The sequence below is a fragment of the Lutra lutra genome, chromosome 9 (genome assembly GCF_902655055.1).
Source record: "Lutra lutra chromosome 9, mLutLut1.2, whole genome shotgun sequence".
NCBI classification, from domain to species: Eukaryota; Metazoa; Chordata; class Mammalia; order Carnivora; family Mustelidae; genus Lutra; species Lutra lutra.
Window position 1 is genome coordinate 21,195,999 of NC_062286.1, and position 17,650 is coordinate 21,213,648.

Consider the following 17,650-nt stretch of genomic DNA (forward strand, 5'->3'; position numbering starts at 1 on the left):
CGGGGCTCGATTCTAGGACCCTGAGATCATGACCTGAGCCATAGGCAGAGGCTTAACCCACTGAGCCACCCAGGCGCCCCGAGACCGTCATAAATAAGACTTCCCCCTCGGACACCTAAGGCAGGTTGCTCTGGAGCATTCCCTTGTCTCTGGTTTCCTTACACCTCCGCATTTGGGAGATTTCTATGAACCTGATCATGTAGCTCCTTACCAATCTCTCCCTACCTAGCCCCGCCTGCCCCTTTCTCACAAGTCCAATCTGGTCGCATCGGAAGCATGGGGTCTCACCCGACCTTTCACCCAGACGCGTCCCTTGCCTCCTTCTGGGTTAGCCGGGTGTCGTGGGGCGTTCTCAATCCTGGCAGCCAGTATTCGAGCTGGTATCTCACCCTCAAATTTAGCCCTCTGGTCCTTTTCCTGTTTTGGTATCATGTCCCTATTACTAAAAACTCCTGTGGCCACCTCCAAGAGATGTTGAGTGGGTGTTTGAGGGCCTAAAGCCATTTTAGGTAGATGTCCTGTACAGACAGATTTATAAACTGCCTGCTTAAAATAGTTATTCCTTCAGGTGTCCCTGGGTCCAGGTTTCCATACTTGCCAATAGCTTTGTCTACTAAGTGACTCCAAAATAGAGCAGGATTTTTATCAGCTTAGTGTGACTTCCTGAATTTTGTTAAAATGTGTACCTTTAGTAAAGCCTTTTCTTATTTCTTCTGTCAGGCAGGTGATCATACGATCTTGTTCCTCTCTTCCCTGACTAGCCTCCTGATAGTTCCGATGTGACTCAGTGTTTGGGACAGCAGCCCCCCCACCGGATAATGTTCTCTGTCCCTTGTCATCAGCAAACTCTTGGGCACCTACCCAGATGCGGTTGTTTTTCCCCTCAGGGGTGCAGCACCGAGTTAGTATGATTGAGATAGATAGATAGATAGATATTATATATATGTATTTATATTGTATATGAATTATTATTTTTATACTATTTATATAATATTTTATATATACACGCACATATATATGGCCAGATCAAACATAATGGATATTTGTTGAAAACCCTCAATAAATGGAGATGGGTTTTCAGAATATTGTCCTAATTGTTGTTTTGACCCTGTCTGCCCTGGAGAACGGGACGTGGACTCGTATAGTGCCCATTTCTCTGTTGGCAACCTCCCAAGGAGGATATAAGGCTGATTTAGGGGGAACTCCAGGGAGGTAAGGAGTCTGCTCCTCGTGTGCTCAGCTGGGCTGGGTAGAGAAGGGTCTTCAGGCTCATAAGGAGAAGTGACAGGATCGAAGTCCTCTTCATTCGGAGAGGCCTGTGCTTCCTCTGACAACTCAGATTCATTAGTGTTCAGACAATCATTATCCAATACATCAGGAGGGGATTTGTTGGTCTGATTAGTGGCCGAACACATTCTGCAACAGGCCCTTAGGTCCGGAACCTGATCTAGAGGCAAGAAAGCCCAAACATAGAGCATCTCTGTCCATTTGCCCCATTTCTTGAGATAGAGATCTAGATTGTATAAAAGTTTACTGTCCCGTTAATGGGCCATTTTTCCTTGTCTCCTAAGGAGTACCGAGGTCATGCATTGTTACAGAAGAAGATTAGTTTCTTTTTCCTTAGATCTTTTTTTCTTTTTAAAGATTTTATTTATTTAGGGTGCCTGCGTGGCTCAGTGGGTTAAAGCCTCTGTCTTCGGCTCACGTCATGATCCCAGGGTCCTGGGATAGAGCCCCGCATCAGGCTCTCTGCTCAGCGGGAAGCCTGCTTCCTCCTCTCTCTCTGCCTGCTTCTCTGCCTACTTGTACTCTCTGTCTGTCAAATAAATAAATAAACTCTTTAAAAAAAAGACTTTATTTATTTATTTGACAGAGAGAGATCACAAGTAGGCAGAGAGGCAAGCAGAGAAAGAGGAAGGGAAGCAGGATCCCCGCTGAGCAGAGAGCCGATGCGGGACTCGATCCCAGGACCCTGGGATCATGACCTGAGCCGAAGGCAGCGGCTTAACCCACTGAGCCATCCAGGCACCCCACTTTTTCTTTAGATCTTACAATCCAAATTGTTTCCAGTGGGTTAGGCCAACCCAAGGGAGATGAAACTGAAGAGGAAACTGCCATGTTCCTGGAAAAGTAGAAATGGTTCATTACCAAGAAAATCACTCGAACCCAACTCCTGGGTGCTGTCCCAGCCCCACTCCTGTGTGGTGTTCCCACGCGCCTGGAGTCAAGGCAACCAGAGGCGTCCCTCAAACGAAATCACTATGATCACTCCCTGCCATAAAAGGCCTGTAGGAGGGAAGCCTGCCTTCCCCCAACTTCCCCATAGCATTCTAGGCTATGCAGGGTGCCGGCAGATGAACTGCCTTTTTTTTTTTTTTTTTAATTTGTCAGAGAGAGGGAGAGAGAGCGAGTGCAAGCAGACAGAATGGCAGGCAGAGGCAGAGGGAGAAGCAGGCTCCCTGCCGAGCAAGGAGCCCGATGCGGGACTCGATCCCAGGATGCTGGGATCATGACCTGAGCCGAAGGCAGCTGCTTAACCAACTGAGCCACCCAGGCGTCCCTGAACTGCCTTTTTGCCTTGCTGTGAAGGCCCCGTTGTGTCTTGGCTTGCCTTGCCTTGCCATGAAGGCCCTGCCATGAAGGCCACAGAGAACCCACTGTTTTTAACCCATGTAAACTAACTAGTAGAGGACATAGGCAGAAAACAGGCTCAGTTGGTTAAGCATCTGCCTTTGGCTCAGGTCATGATCCCACAGTTCTGGGATGGAGCCTTACATGGGGGGTCCCTGTTCCACAGGGAGTCTGCTTCTCTCCCTCTTCTTCTGCTCCTCCCCTCGCCCCCACTTGCATTCTCTCTCTAAAAGAAATAAACAAATCTTTTTTAAAAATTTAAAATCATCCCAGTATACATAATGAGGTTAACCCAGGAAAGGGCCAGGGAAAACCAGAAGCTATGGCATCTTGGGAGCTCCCAGCATATGCCAAAAAGCAAAGTGTTGGCCTCACCTCTCCTCAGAGTCTTGATCTTCTCCCAAATCCAAACACTCTGACAGTGTATAGAACTTAAACCCCTTCCTGAGCTGACTTCTCCTGAGCTTCAATTCTCTCATCTGAAAATATAATTGAGTTATTGAAAGGATTAAATGGGGTAATGTGTATAAAGCACTTAGCACACTTCCTGGGACCTCCCTCAGGAAGTGGGGGCCACTGTCTTTACAGGAGACCAAAATACACCCCAGCCATGGCCCTTACTGCCTATACCACCTGCTTCAGCCTCGGAGACTCCTTTGCTGCAGAAGGGCAGACGTGGCTCCTCAGGAGTCATCAGCGAGGGGAGAGCACACGACAGAAAGCACCTTCAATGTCAAGGGGAGATGGAACACTACTTACGTGGGAGGCAATCCCAGGCAACAGGAGAAGCAGCAAAGCCTCAATCACAGGAGCAGAGAACAGCCCCTTTCTCCTCAAGGCTGTGGTGCGGGCTGAACCTGGTGGCTCCCTTTTATATATAGGTTAAAGGGAAGAGTTTGGGGTTGGGGTTTGGCGGGGCAAGTACAGCCTCCCAGGCGAGGAGCTGGACATTACTCCACCCGGATGCTTTCAGGGGCCCAGCCCTGCCCAGGCTCCCTCCTCCTCACCCGAGCTAACTGTGGCCAACCAGCGAGCTTCTAGCCTGGATATGAGGACAGGACAGGACTCACCCCTGGGTGAGAGAGTGACACAGGGCGTTTATTCGTGACTGGTTTTCTTTCATTCATTTCATGCTTCAGTTTAATGACATTATTCTAGTGGATATGAGTTGGGAGGAGCTCCAAACTACGTAATGAAGAATTACAATGCAAGAGTTGATCTGCAAGTCTGGGAGGAAGGGCCTGGGGGCTCCCCAGGGAAGGAAGGGAGATAACATTCCAGCTGGCCTGGACCCACATGTATGCGCGGGCGCGCGTGGACACACACACACACACACACACACACACACACACACACACATGAGTCTTATTAAGATGAATTCTGGGGTAATAAACATGCTGTAGGGAGACGGGCTCATAAACAGACTGCAGGTGAGAATATAATTGGAGGGCTTCAGAATACATCACCCCAAAATATGCCACTTGGACGTATTGATTATTTTGAATTAAAGGTACTTAAGAGGGGCGCCTGGGTGGCTCAGTGGATTAAGCCGCTGCCTTCAGCTCAGGTCATGGTCTCATGGTCTCATGGTCTCAGGGTCCTGGGGTCGAGCCCAACATCGGGCTTTCTGCTCAGCGGGGAGCCTGCTTCCCCCTCACCCTTTGCCTGCCTCTCTGCCTATTTGTGATCTCTGTCTGTCAAATAAATAAATCTTTTTTAAAAAAATAAATAAGGTACTTAAGAAATAGCAGGTACAAGAAGGATAATCTGACCTTCGTTTACCCTCCTGAAAGCAGCTAAATACCCAATGTGAAAGGAACCTTCCTTGGCCAGAGGGTAGAAGGCATCCTTATCACCAGAGACTGAAAATTTAGGGCCGAGAAGGCTGTATATAAACAAACTTTGTTAAACTAACCCTTATCTCCCCAGTTTCTTCACCATCTCTTACCCCTACCCCCAACCCCTCCGTCTTGTCAATACTTCACAAATTTCTTGTTTCTTTGTCTCAAAGGTATAAGAGCTTTCTGCTCTGGTCACATCTTAGGGTCTTCGTTCTCTTGTGAAGACCCCCATGTTCATGTAAAACTTCAAATGTGTGTGCTTTTTCTCCTGTTCATTTGTCTGGTTATCAGTTTAATCCTTGGGCCCAGCCAGAGACCCAGAGAGTAAAGGAGAATCTCCTCTCCCTTACATTATTTAATATTTTCTGTATCAAAACACTTAAAAGTATGAGTCCCCCAACAATTCTACCATTTGGTTTTCCTTAATGAGATAATTAGACAAGGATACCAAGTTAGCTCTTTAGATGTGTTTGTTCTGGACTATTTATAATAACCAAAACCCACAAACAATCTGGAAGTTCGAAAATAGTCTAGTCTACAGGTAGGGTCCCTAGTTGCAAGCAACAGAAAGCATTTCTGACTGATCTAGGTGGGAAAGGGATTTATTAGAAGGATATCATATAGCTTTAGTTTTGCAGCTGGGAGTGGAGGGTACCTGGGCCGCGGGCAGGGCCGGTGCAACGGGCTCACCACCGTGTTGGTGTGCCCTTCCAGCCCCACCAGTGCCCAGCGCTAGTCATCACCACCAGCTCCGCCCAGCCACGGGTTTCTCTAGCAGTGCGCCATCTCGCTGCATCAGCTGCCTCTACCAGAGGGCCTCCAGGGTTTCTCTGCTTTCAGGCCACCAGCTTCTAGCTGGAAACGTGGGGTATGCGGGCCATGGGCAGACTCTGGATCCCATGCCTGTGCCCCACTGTCAAGGGAGCCCAGGAACCAGTTGGGGACTTCTGGTTTCTATAAAGGGAGGCTGGCTCTGCTTCTCCTTGTGCTGAAAGGGAATTCGGATGCTGAGAGGCCAAAAAGATTGTCAAATGTGCACCAGATTAGGAAATAGGTAAAATAAGTGATGATACTTGAATAGAAGTGGGATGCTCTTGTAAGGGGGCTGAATCTGAAACTGTGAACCTGATTTTCCTAGCTGAACTTGATTCTTACCACAAGTGCCCATTCAGTGGGAGGTGGGGTAGGGGGGAGAAGCAGTGGTAAATTAATCTCAGAGAATTTGTGGTTCCTTTCCTGTGGGGTGTATCTAAATTCCGGGGGAGGGGGGCCCTAGCTAGAGTAACAGCAAACACTCTCTGCTCTAGATTTCTCTGCCATTTGGGCAGTCTATCGTCCCACCTACCACAGTTTGGGTGGGGGCAAGGGGAATGGACACAGCTGTGTTCAGCCCTCCTCACCCTGCCCTCTGTCACTCTATTGGGCCCAAGGCTGGAAATATTAATCTGACCTCCAGAGCATCAGAAGGCTTTCTCAGGGGCACCTGGGTGGCTCAGTTATTAAGCCTCTGCCTTTGGCTCAGGTCATGATCCCAGGGTCCTGGCATTGAGCCCCGCATCGGGCTCTCTGCTCAGCGAGGAGCTTGCTTTCCCCCTCTGTCTCTGCCTGCCTCTCTGCCTACTTGTGATCTCTGTCTGTCAAATAAATAAATAAAATCTTTAAAAAATAAATAAATAAATAAATAAATAAAATTGTAAAAAAAAGAAGGAAAAAATGTAAAATCATGCCATGCTAATATAAAATAAAGACATGTTAAAAGTTTTATTTAATTCATTTATTACTGAGAGAACCAGTAAGATATAAAAATAACAAGCACATATACAAACACTCAGGATACTGAGATGAATTTGCTGATCATAGAGGCAAGACTGGTCTCTTTCACTGGATGAAATTAATTGCATCTTTACTGGAGAAAATGCATTTACATGTCTGTAAACAGGAATCATTTACAATTACCATCAATTCTCCACGTTACATTTTATTCTAGAGAGTTACAACATGATTAAAAAATGGTGAAAGCACAGTCAGAATAGAGATCAGGAAAAAAAAAAAAAAAAGAATAGAGATCAGGTAAGCCCAGGAAGGTGCAAGCCTGGCCTTCCACAGAAAGAGTACTGTATTTGTCTCCTAGGGTTGAGGACCACAAAACTAAATGGGTGTTATAAAACAATGGAAATGGATATTTTCCCAGTTTTTGTTTTTTTTTAAGATTTTATTTGTTTATTTGACAGAAATCACAAGCAGGCAGAGAGGCAGGCAGAGAGAGGAAGGGAAGCAGCTTCCCTCCCCACCCCCCCACCCCCCCCACCCCCCCCACCCCCCCACCCCCCCACCCCCCCACCCCCCCACCCCCCCCACCCCCCCCACCCCCCCACCCCCCCACCCCCCCCACCCCCCCCACCCCCCCCCCCCCCCCGCCCCGCCGCCGAGCAGAGAGCCCGATATGGGGCTCCACGCGGGGCTCGATCCCAGGACCCTGGGATCACGACCTGAGCCAAAGGCAGAGGCTTTAACCCACTGAGCCACCCAGGCGCCCCACATTTTCCCAGTTTTGAAGCTAAAGGTCCAGATCAAGTTGTCTGCAGGGCTATGTTCTCTCTGAAGCTGCTAGCAAAGAATCCTTCCTTGCCTCTTCCTGCTTCTTGCTCCTGGCAAGCCTTGGAGGTCATTGGCTTGTAGACATCACTCAGCCTCCATTGTCACATGGCATTCTCCCTGTGTATCTGTGCCTAAATTTCTCCCTTCATATGAGGACACCAGTCATATTGGATTAAAGCCTGCCCTAATGGCCTCATCTTAATTTGACTAAATCTGCAAAGTTCCTATTTCTCACTGTTCTGGAAACAGGAAGTCCAAGATCAATGTGCCAGTATGGTCACGGTCTAGTGAGAGCCTTTGTCCCGCTCTCCTGGGCCTCTTTTATAAGGTAGTAATCTCATTCATGAAGGCTCTGGCCTGATGACTTAATCACCTCCCAAAGACCACACCCCCCTAACACCATCACATTGGGATTTCATAATATGAAATTGGGCAAACATTCAGCCTATAGCAGAGCCCAGTCTTAGAAGGGCCCGTATCATTTCATGGGTTTTCTCTCCAGGAACCCCACCAGATTTTCAATGGTAAAGACTAGAGAGGATTCCCCTTATGTTTCTGGAATGGTAACCATTTTGAAATAAGTCCAGAGGGTTCTCCAAGATAAGGGCCCTCCAGGGGGCCTCTTCTTTCCTGAAGGAAGAGCTATTAGCCAGTTCTGACACTGTCTTGCTTCTGTGTCTGATGTAAGAGAAGGGAGAAAAAAGGCTGAGAAATGCTTCTAAAGGTCACAGCCCAGGGACACGGGGCTGCTAAAAAAATATTTAATCAGAAGATTATGGAACACTTCCCTTTCCAACATCTTTCCACCACAGCAATAGGCTCTAAGATAGTAACAGCAGATTATAACTGGGAAAGCTGCAAATCAGAGAGTCTATTTAAGAAGGAATTCTTAGGGAAACCCAAAGATAACAAAGGAAGGAAAAACAAGGAAATTAGAGGAAACAAGACTTTGGCACTCACAGCCATACCAATTATTAAATACAGCCCAGCTGCTGCCCAGATTAACACAAAGCCTTATACTAGACACCTGTTTGCCTCAGTTTCTCTTATCCAATCCATCATGTCTGGCTTTCAACAAAATTTACAAGGCATGTTAAAAAAGCACAAAAGAAGGATGCCTGGCTGGATCTGTCGGTGGAGCATGTGACTCTTGATCTTGAGGTCACGAGTTAAAGCCCCATGATGGGTGCAGAGATTACTTAAATAAATAAAACTTTTTTAAAAATCATGGAAGAATATTGTCTGAGGAAACAAAGCAAGCATCAGAACTGCAATCAGCTATGGCATACATGTGGAATGATGAGATAGGGAATTTAAAAATAACAATGATTGTGATGTTAGGACTCTAATGGAAAAAGTAAACCTGCGGGAACAGATGGGGGCTGCAAGTAGAAAGATGGAAACTCTAAGAATCAAAAAGAAGTACTAGGAACAAACAGTGTAACAGAAGTGAAGAATATCTTTGATGGGCTCATCAGCAAACCTAACACAGCTGAGGAAAAATCAGTGTGCTTGAAAATATACCAATAGCAATTTCTCAAATGCAAAGAGAAAAAAATGAAAATACAAAACAGAATATGCAAGCATGTGGGACAATTCCAAGTGTTCTGAGACTCTGTAACTTTGACGCATGGCTCTTTGGGTCCCTCATAGCACCTCACATGGGGTTTTCATTGGGAAGGGAAGAAGGGAAACTACTCAAAGTCAATCACCAAGCTGGACGGGATGGCCGCCGCTCTGAAAATTACGCTATGAATCCCCCAAAACCACTACAGATTTGAGAAAAGGGCAAATGTAAATATATAATGTTCAAGAACAGACAGTATGGTCTAAATGAACAAATACGGATTCTAGAGTCACACTTGGGTTTTGATCTGGGCTCTGCCCCTTGGAGCTGTTTGACCTTGGGCAAGTTACTTGCCTTTGAGATCCTGTTTCCCTTTTTCATAAAGCAGCTATTATGATAACTTTCTCACACATCTGCTGCGGGGATTAATTGAATCATGTACGTAAAGTATGCAGGAAATAATCAATAAATACTTGCTTTGATTCTTGAGATAAATTCTGAGTAATGCTAAAGAGGAAAAAATTAGCGGAACTGTAGGGTTGGCTTCCTAAAATAATATGAGAAAAAATCGGGTAAAGGCAGTGATGGGTAATTTTCAGTGATGTATTTTTTTTTCTTTTTTTTTTTAAGAGATTTTATTTATTTGACAGACAGAGATCACAAGTAGGCAGAGAGGCAGGTAGAGAGTGGGGGGGGGGAAGCAGGCTCCCTGCTGAGCAGAGAGCCTGATGTAGTGTTAGATCCCAGGACTCTGGGATCATGACCTGAGCCAGAGGCTTTAACCCACTGAGCCGCCCAGGCACCCCTCAGTGTTGTATTTCTTTGGACTCATTTTGTAAATGAAAATCCAGCTTGGTGGCAGGGTGTGGGGATTCTTTCCAATATTCTCAGCTCTTCAGCATTCATCAGGGGTTTAATAAAGCATTGTGCTGTGGAGTGTGACAGGTGGGGAACAAAAAGATGATTTAAAGATCTGGCTCTTAGAGTAACTGTTTTGTTCTCTGAAGGTGGTTTCTATATATTTAAGTTGTTCCATGTTGTCACTATTATTCTTGCTAATGCCCAGATGAAGTTGATTTGTTAAGGGAGAATATGGCTTAAAACAAAACCTCCTATCCTTCTCTGTATAACCTTGCAGTTCAGAGGTTCCTTCTCTGGGTGTGAAATAAATGTAAATTTCACATTGTAGATTTCTGCTATGGGGCTGGGGCAGCTGGAGTCATCCAGCAATTTTTGCTTTATGTTGGCTTGTGGCTATTCTAGTTCCAAGACAAGACACACTTTTATTTTAAAATTAAACTTTGAAATTTAAAAATAAAAGCAGAAAAAAAAAAATAGGTTTCCTAGACCAAAAGGAATGATTTAAATTTTTAGAGAGCTCATCAGCATTTCAAGAGCAGTGATAAGCCCCTGGAATTTACTTTGATGTTTTCAGCTCAAACACAGCCACCCCAGTCTGAGGGTGGGGTCCCCTCCCCTGTGTCTCAGTGCCACAGCTCTGGAATGTGACACTCTCTTAGTCTTATTCCCCACTGCCCCTGTTTGTGTATCTATTTAGCCCTATGCCTTTATTTATTTATTTATTTATTTATTTGAAGAGAGAGTGATCACAAGTAGGCAGAGAGGCAGGCAGAGAGAGAGGAGGAAGCAGGCTCCCCACCGAGCAGAGAGCCCGATGCGGGGCTCAATCCCAGGACCCTGGGATCATGACCTGAGCTGAAGGCAGAGGCTTTAACCCACTGAACCACCCAGGTGTCCCTATGCCTTTATTTTTTTTAATTATTATTATTTTTTTTTAAAGATCTTATTTATTTATTTGACAGAGAGATCACAAGCAGGCAGAGAGGCAGGCAGAGAGAGGAGGAAGCAGGCTCCCTGCTGAGCAGAGAGCCCGATGCGGGGCTCGATCCCATGACTCTGAGATCATGACCTGAGCCGAAGGCAGCGGCTCAACCCACTGAGCCACCCAGGCGCCCCTAATTATTATTTTTTAAGATTTTATTTTTAAGTGATCTCTACACCCAACATGGGGTTCAACCCCACAACCCTGAAATCAAGTGTTGCATGCTCTACTAACTAAGCCAGCCAGGTGCTCCTAGTTCTATTACTCCTTTAGGTCTTCTATGGGCCTCCTTTCTGGTCTTTTTCTCTATGTCCCTTTGTCTATCTCTCTGACTCCTTTTTGGTTCCTGCCCTGGGGCACTGACCTTAATACAGAAGTTTGACTGCTGGCTCACAATTGTTTTTTTTGTTTGTTTGTTTTTGGGGTTTTTTTTTAAGATTTTATTTATTGGGCACCTGGGTGGCTCAGTGAGTTAAAGCCCCGCATGGAGCCCCGCATTGGGCTCTCTGCTCGGTGGGGGGCCTGCTTCCCTTCCTCTCTCTGCCTGCCTCTCTGCCTGCTTGTGATTTCTGTCAAATAAATAAATAAATAAAATCTTTAAAAAAATAAAATAAAGATCTTATTTACTTATTTGACAGATAGAGATCACAAATAGGCAGAGAGGCAGGCAGAGAGAGAGGAGGAAGCAGGCTCCCTGCGGAGCAGAGAACCAGATGCGGGGCTCAATCCCAGGACCCTAGGATCATGACCTGAGCTGAAGGCAGAGGCTTTAACCCACTGAGCCACCCAGGCGCCCCATCACAATTGTTTTAAGGCTAAGCAGACTTCACAATGTGTTCTCCATGCTGTGCTACTGCTACCATTGTCATTGACTTATGGGGGATGGGGAAGGTGAAGAGAAGGTCGAGGAAGAAATCTAATACAAACCACCTTGGGAATGCTGGAGAACATCCTTTCTCTGAAGAAACAGGGTGAAACTGCAGAGGAAGGAACATGACTCCTTGTGAGTCATTCATGGACAGCACAGTCCCTGCACTGGAAAGTCAGCCTTCTGGAAGACTTGGAGGGTAGGGCATGCTGGGGCAGGAAGGGCTCTGCTCTGCATATCAGGCAGATGTGGTTTGGAGCCCTGGTAATGCCACTGTAGCAGGGTGACTTTCTGGGCAAGTCACTTGACTTCTCTAAGTCTGGACCTCCTCGTCTATACGAAATAAGGAAAGCTATCTGCCATGTGATGTAAGGATCCAATGTCTTCCCAAAACACCTACTAGTCCTATGCCCCTTCCCCCCTTTGATACCCCTTTACTTGCCCATTATTCAGAAGCTTGTGGTTAAGGCGATTTGGAACCCCAAACACATTTACTGATAAAAGCCAGTAGCCCTCAGCTTTAAAAGAGTGGCCCCAGCACCAGCCTATATACTATCTGCTTTCTCTTCTCACCATCCCCATTCATGGACTTGACTTTCAAGTCATGATGGGTTCCTCTACTGCCTTCCAAACACTTCCCATCTTCCCTACCCACAAACTTTCACTCCTTCATCCTGGAATCTCAAAGCTCCACTTAGAATCATCCAGCAAATCAATATCCAGGTGAAATCCAAATCAAGCTTCTCTGTTCCATGAGGATCTGTTCAGAACTAACTTCTCTCTCATCTGAATTTCTTGTCTACTTCATCTAAGCTGGTCATATGAGCTTTATAATAAAAGTCACAACAAAGTGCTTTTTGTAGTTGTTATAATGAGAACGTCATTTTTTTTTTTTTAAAGAGAGAGAACTTGTGCACATGTGAGCGGGGGTGGGGGGCGGTGGAGGGAAGCAGAGGGAGAGGGAGAATCTGAAGCAGGCTCCATGCCCAGCACAGAGCCAAAGGTTGGGCTCGGTCTCACAACCCTGAGATCATGACCTGGCCGAAATCAAGATCTGGACACTTAACCGACTGAGCCACCTAGATGTCCCAGCAATGTCATATTCTTATATCCCTCACACTGTTCCATAAAAGTTTGTTGTTGAATAAATGAACCATCACAGCTCCATTTGTTGAGTGTGTGCAGTATGCCTGGCAGTGTGCTATGCCCTTTATAGGTATTTCCTTATGTAATCAACAAGGTAACGTTTTTCAAAAAATGTATTATGATCCTTGTGTTCTGTAGAGAGCTAAGGCTCAGATGGCATAAGTAACTTTCCCAATGTCAGTTACCCAGAAAACAGAGTAATGATTCCAGCATAGAGATGTATGATTCCCTGCCCTATGCCCTTTCTGCTTCCCAGGAAAGACAACCTAGATTGATCATAAATGAATAAAGCTAAAATCACATAGTGGGCACATTCGAAACCACAGGTTTGGGTGCGACTTTCATCAACGTCCCAGGCAGACAGATGACCTCAAGGCTGCTCTTTCTCTTACCAGAGGAGGTAAGCCCAGGAAAGGAAAAAAGGAAGAGTCCAAGTTTGAGGTCCCCTAAACACTGCAGAAAACGTTTCCTCCACTAGAGGACTCCCTCCCCCTTAGGCAGAAAGTGCAGCTTCCCAGGAAGGTGGTGGCCAGGGATCTGCTATTGCCAGCCTGTAGGGGGCTTCAGGCCACCTCCCTGAGGCTCAATCCATTTTGCCTAAATCCCTGGGTCCCTACAGAGCCTGGCCAGTTCGTGAATCCCTAGGGCAGTGCCCCAAGCTGGAGCAGTGGGAGGGACAAGCCACTCTCCCCCGAAGTTTTCACAGGTGCATCCTGGGCTCCCCCGATCAGGGATGCTTTGGTGTCGCCCCTAGGCTCATTTAGGGGCTCCCTGCATAAGTTCAGGATGTGTGGGGCAGAGGGCAGAATAGTAAACCTTCCTCCTCGGAGAAGCAGAGCCTCCGTGTGGGTAATTCAGCAGTAACCCTTCTCCAACTGCCAGCCTGGCCTGTCCAGATCCTGAGCCCACCACAAAGGATGGCAGTGAATGTGGTCCAATGACACCTCACTTTGGCAGGTTCTGTGGGCCTGCCACCCAGGTTGGTTTGCTGAGAGGAGGAGGAGGGCATCCTGGGGGAGTAGTGAAGCACCATTTTGGTTGAAAATAACTTGTGTAGAGGTGTGAACTACCTCTCTGGGCATGGCTGTGCAGCGGAGACAGCTGGGAACTCCCTCACCTTGGCCGCTTCTCTCAGAGAGGGGTTTCTGCAGTAACCCATAAGAGTTTCCCTAGAGGGACCCTGGGATGGGGTTGAAGGTGAGGACTCAATGGTGCATTTTAATCAATAGGAACGCCTTTGAAGTGACATTAAGTGAAAAGAGGCAAATTACTAACCGTATCTGAGCTATTATTGCCACTACATAAAATATTACAGTAAAGGCTTGAGAGGGTTTTAGGCACGTGGTACAAAGGTCTGACGATCCTCCCTCTCCTCTTTTAGATTTGTTGATTTAAATTGTGTTTAAAACGTGAAGAAAAAAAAGGTGAGTGTAAATTGAGTTCTAAAACATTTCCAGAGACTTCGCCATGTCCTGAAAGGTGGTGTCAGAAATAGGGCAGGCAGCTGGGTCTGAGGGCTCCAGATGGAGAAGCTCTAGCTCACAGCAGCCCAGAGAATGAACTCCGGGTTCATTGAGGGGACCCAGAGGGGACAGTTGCGAACTTAGTCGGCCCTGAGTGGCCGTCCACTATATAGCGTAAGTCAGGACATTTTGCTATAAGGACCACCCCGCCCTCCACCCTGCGGTCCCGCCGAGCGCCCACTTCGAAGGCGTCGTACTGGGTCTCGGAGGGAACCAGGCGGCAAAGGGCAGGCCCGGGAGCAGCCTGGTGAGGCCGCCGGGGCATTGTTTCAGCCCCTCGGGTGGGGTCCTGCAGGGGGAGGCGAGGCGGTGTGTCCTTGGGACCCGCCCCGTAGCCCTCCCAGGGGACTTATGCATCCGCGCGTCCCAGCGTCGGGGCTTTGTGAAGTGCCGTCAGTCACCAGGGAAACCCAAAGGAACGCGGAGAAGGACGCTAGGGGGGTCGGCGGGTTCTCTGGCCTCACTCTCCTTCCCCTCTCGGACCCCAGCCCTGCAGCAGGGCCTGTCGGGAGTTGTAGTCCCAAGGCGGCGGCCGCGCGCGGCGGCGAAGATGCGGGGCGCCGCCTGTCCCCGCCTCCCCCTAACCTGCTAGCGCGAGGTGGGGAGCACTGGGGAGGAGGTGTCGGGTCGGTGATTGGCCAAGGCCGCCTCCAGCCCCCACCCACGTCCCCTCCCCAGCTCCCGGCTTCCGACTCCAGCGCCCCGCGCGCCAAGGCGGCGATCGAGCGAGCGCGCGTGCAGCCGCCGCCGCCCCGAGCACCCGCAGCTCCCGCGCCGCGGCGAGACCGAGGAGAGACGGATCGACCGACGGACCCTCGCAGCCGCAGCATCCCGGAGGAGTGCGTGATGGCGGGGCGGGCGGTGGGCTTATTCTCCCCGGGCTGGGACATCGTTCTCACGGCCTCTGTTTCTCTGGGAGGCGCACAAAAGGGCAGGGATAGGATTGCGCCCAGGGGCCCGGCCTCAGGGGACGCGGCGGGAGGTGTGGTTTGGGATTGGGGCGGCCATCGGGGCTAAACTGGGGCCCGAATCCTGTGCTCTTTGTACGCCCACAGAACGCCGTGCAGTGCCTTGCTCACAGTAGGCGTTTCAGGTATGCTCGTGGGATTGCAAAGAACTGGGGTGAGGAGACGGCTTGGTCGAAGGTGGTTCACTCTTGGCACACAGTAGGCGCCCGACCTGGCTTGTCGAGGTGCAGTGAATGGCTGGAAGGTTGGGCGGGGGCTTCTCCGGCTAAGGGCCCGTCCTCCCCGAGTCCCTAGATCGTCGCTGCCTCTAGCCTCCCACTCCCACCAGTACACACACCCTGAGTCCGTCTCGGCTTCGGGTTGGGATTTGCCCAGCCTGGACCGGACCCGACGGCCCGTTCCACTGGTCTGGCTAACGCAGCGGTCGCCTAAGGACGATTCGCCTGCTGCCTCGGAGGCACCTGCCTGAACCACAAAGGCCGCCTGTGGCTGCCCGGCCCAGCGCGAGCGCCGAGCTGGGTCCCTTCGCTGCGTAGATCTTGGCGGGCGACAGACACCGACGCCCCAGGCCTGCGGAGGGGCAAGAACCCAAGCCAGAGAGAAGCTGGGATGGGGAGAGGCGGACGCGAGGCCTCTGTCTGAGCAAAGATGGGGAGATGGGGAAGCTGGGTGGGGACAGGTGGACTGGGGGTCTGGGTGGAGGGGGAAGTGGAGACCAGGGTTTGAAGAGGAAAGAGAGGGGGCGGGGGACGGGTCTGAGGAGGGAGGGAGGGAAGGAGTGCGGTGCAGGTGGCGCGAGGCGGGGCGAGTCTGGGGCTGATGAAGAATGAGGATGGGAGGAGAGATGCTGGAGGGTGGAGACCGCCGGGGTTTGAGGAGGGTAGACGCCCGGGAGGAGGAGACCCGCGAAGGTTGGGGGAGGGTCTCTCTGGGGAGGGAGGTCTCCCAGGGGAGGAAGGTCTCCAGGCAAGGGAGGGGCGGGCGGCTGGGAGGCGGGTCTCGGGCCTGAAGACCCTCGGCTCCTGACATGGAGCGTGGCGATCCAGGTGGCCAGCTGGGCGTGGCCCTCGGACGGGCGACAGACCCGGGGAGGCGGATCCGCGACCGGGCTGCGCTGTCCCCACCAGGAGCTTTGTCTCCCGGCCTGACACAGCCCTTAGGGACTCGGTTCAGGTTTTGCGATAATCCGCAGCGCCGCAGGCACACACCCCTTTCTTCTCGGAGCTGAAAGGCTTGGTCCAGTGGCAGATGCCGGCTGGGAGGCGGGATGGGGGACGTTTCCCGCCGGAGAGACCTGGAGAACAATAGCCGGCACTGGTAGCCAACCGACCCCGAACTAGGGCCGCCCCCCTCCCGAACTCAAGTGTGCAGTTTTCTGGTGCAGAAAAAGCTTCCGTAGAAATCTTAGGGCATGCTGTCATCTTTTGGGGTCTGCGTTGGGGCATCAAGGCCTGCTGTTAATTCCCTAGTGTGAGTCGCGCGTCCCCCCAGACTGGCGGGCGGGCAGGAAGCCGCGGCCACAGGCTTTGGTGCCTGGTGGCCTCGGCGCCGCCTGCCTCCCGCCCCTTGCTGTTGACCATCAAGCAGCCCAGACGCGGCGTGGTGGCCCGGCGGCGACCTGGAGGTTGCCTCGGTGCAGAGTGGCTCCCTGAGCAGTCGGCAGACGGCTTTGTCTGCCGAGGCTGGTCGCGTCTAAGGGCGGCTGTGTGGTCTTAGAGGGAGCAGTCAGGGTTGGTGCGGATTGTGTGCTAAAATCCGGAGAAGTGGTTTTGGAGATTACCCGCCAAGGGTGCGGCTCCTGGCTTTTAGAGCCCGCAGCCCGGGGACCAAAGCTTCCCATTGCCAGTGACCACACCCAAGCCAGCGTGTCCATCCTTTGCAGATTTTGCCCATATTGTCTGCTGACCTAAGATGGGGATGGCTCTGTGATAGGAGGTGGCTGCTTGCCCGTGGGAAAGCAGATGAACAGAAATGGAAGCACAAAACAGGGATTCAGCAGAGCTCTCCATGCACTTGCTGGAGTGTAAGCATCTTTCACAGCGGCCTCCAGCATCTTGACATGTGAAAAGACTGCCTAATACTAAAATTTGGTTTTCGAGGTTTTCTTTCATCATTGTTTGGCTTATATTAAAGGTGACTCTTCAGCATAAGGTTTATACTTTTAAATTGCCATTCATTTAACAGAAAGGTGGGGAGGGAGGGCAAGGCAGAGTGTTTTTATTCCAAGACTGAAGGAAGCGTGGATAAAAGAGCAACACAGGACTAATCATTGTGATTTATATTTGCCAGTAAGTTAACTGGATGAGCCTTTGGCTCTGTCTAGCCTTGAAACCCAGGATTTTCTTTCTTAACCAGGTTGATGCATAAGGCTGTGATATCACTGTTGGCTCTTGCCCAGAACGTTTGATAGTTGCCAACCTCAAGTCCTCTTATCTGGGCTATACCGAGTGGCCACAGGAAAGCAAGTAGACTGTAACTTGTTGGTTTTCAGGGATGTTGCTTTGAGGCGGTGCCTCTCAGAATTTACAAAGCTGGTCTGAGAGGATTAGCTGGAATGTTGTTCATTGGATGTTCGAAGCTAAGTTAATGGACTAGGCCTATCTCTAGATGCAAACCAGGGATCTCCGTATTAGAAAACCCAAAATCTGACATGAAGGGTTTTTTC

General features: G+C 49.6%; 1 protein-coding gene across 1 annotated transcript in view; it reads left to right on the forward strand.

Moving 5' to 3' along the window:
* The first annotated feature begins 14,446 nt into the window (after positions 1 to 14,446).
* The window catches only part of DPYSL5 (dihydropyrimidinase like 5), a 93,512-nt gene continuing 90,308 nt past the window's right edge, over positions 14,447 to 17,650 (forward strand). Inside the window, exon 1 of the mRNA XM_047746799.1 lies at positions 14,447 to 14,856. The gene's annotated coding sequence lies outside the window, so the exon portion shown is untranslated. The remainder of the gene's footprint in view (positions 14,857 to 17,650) is intronic.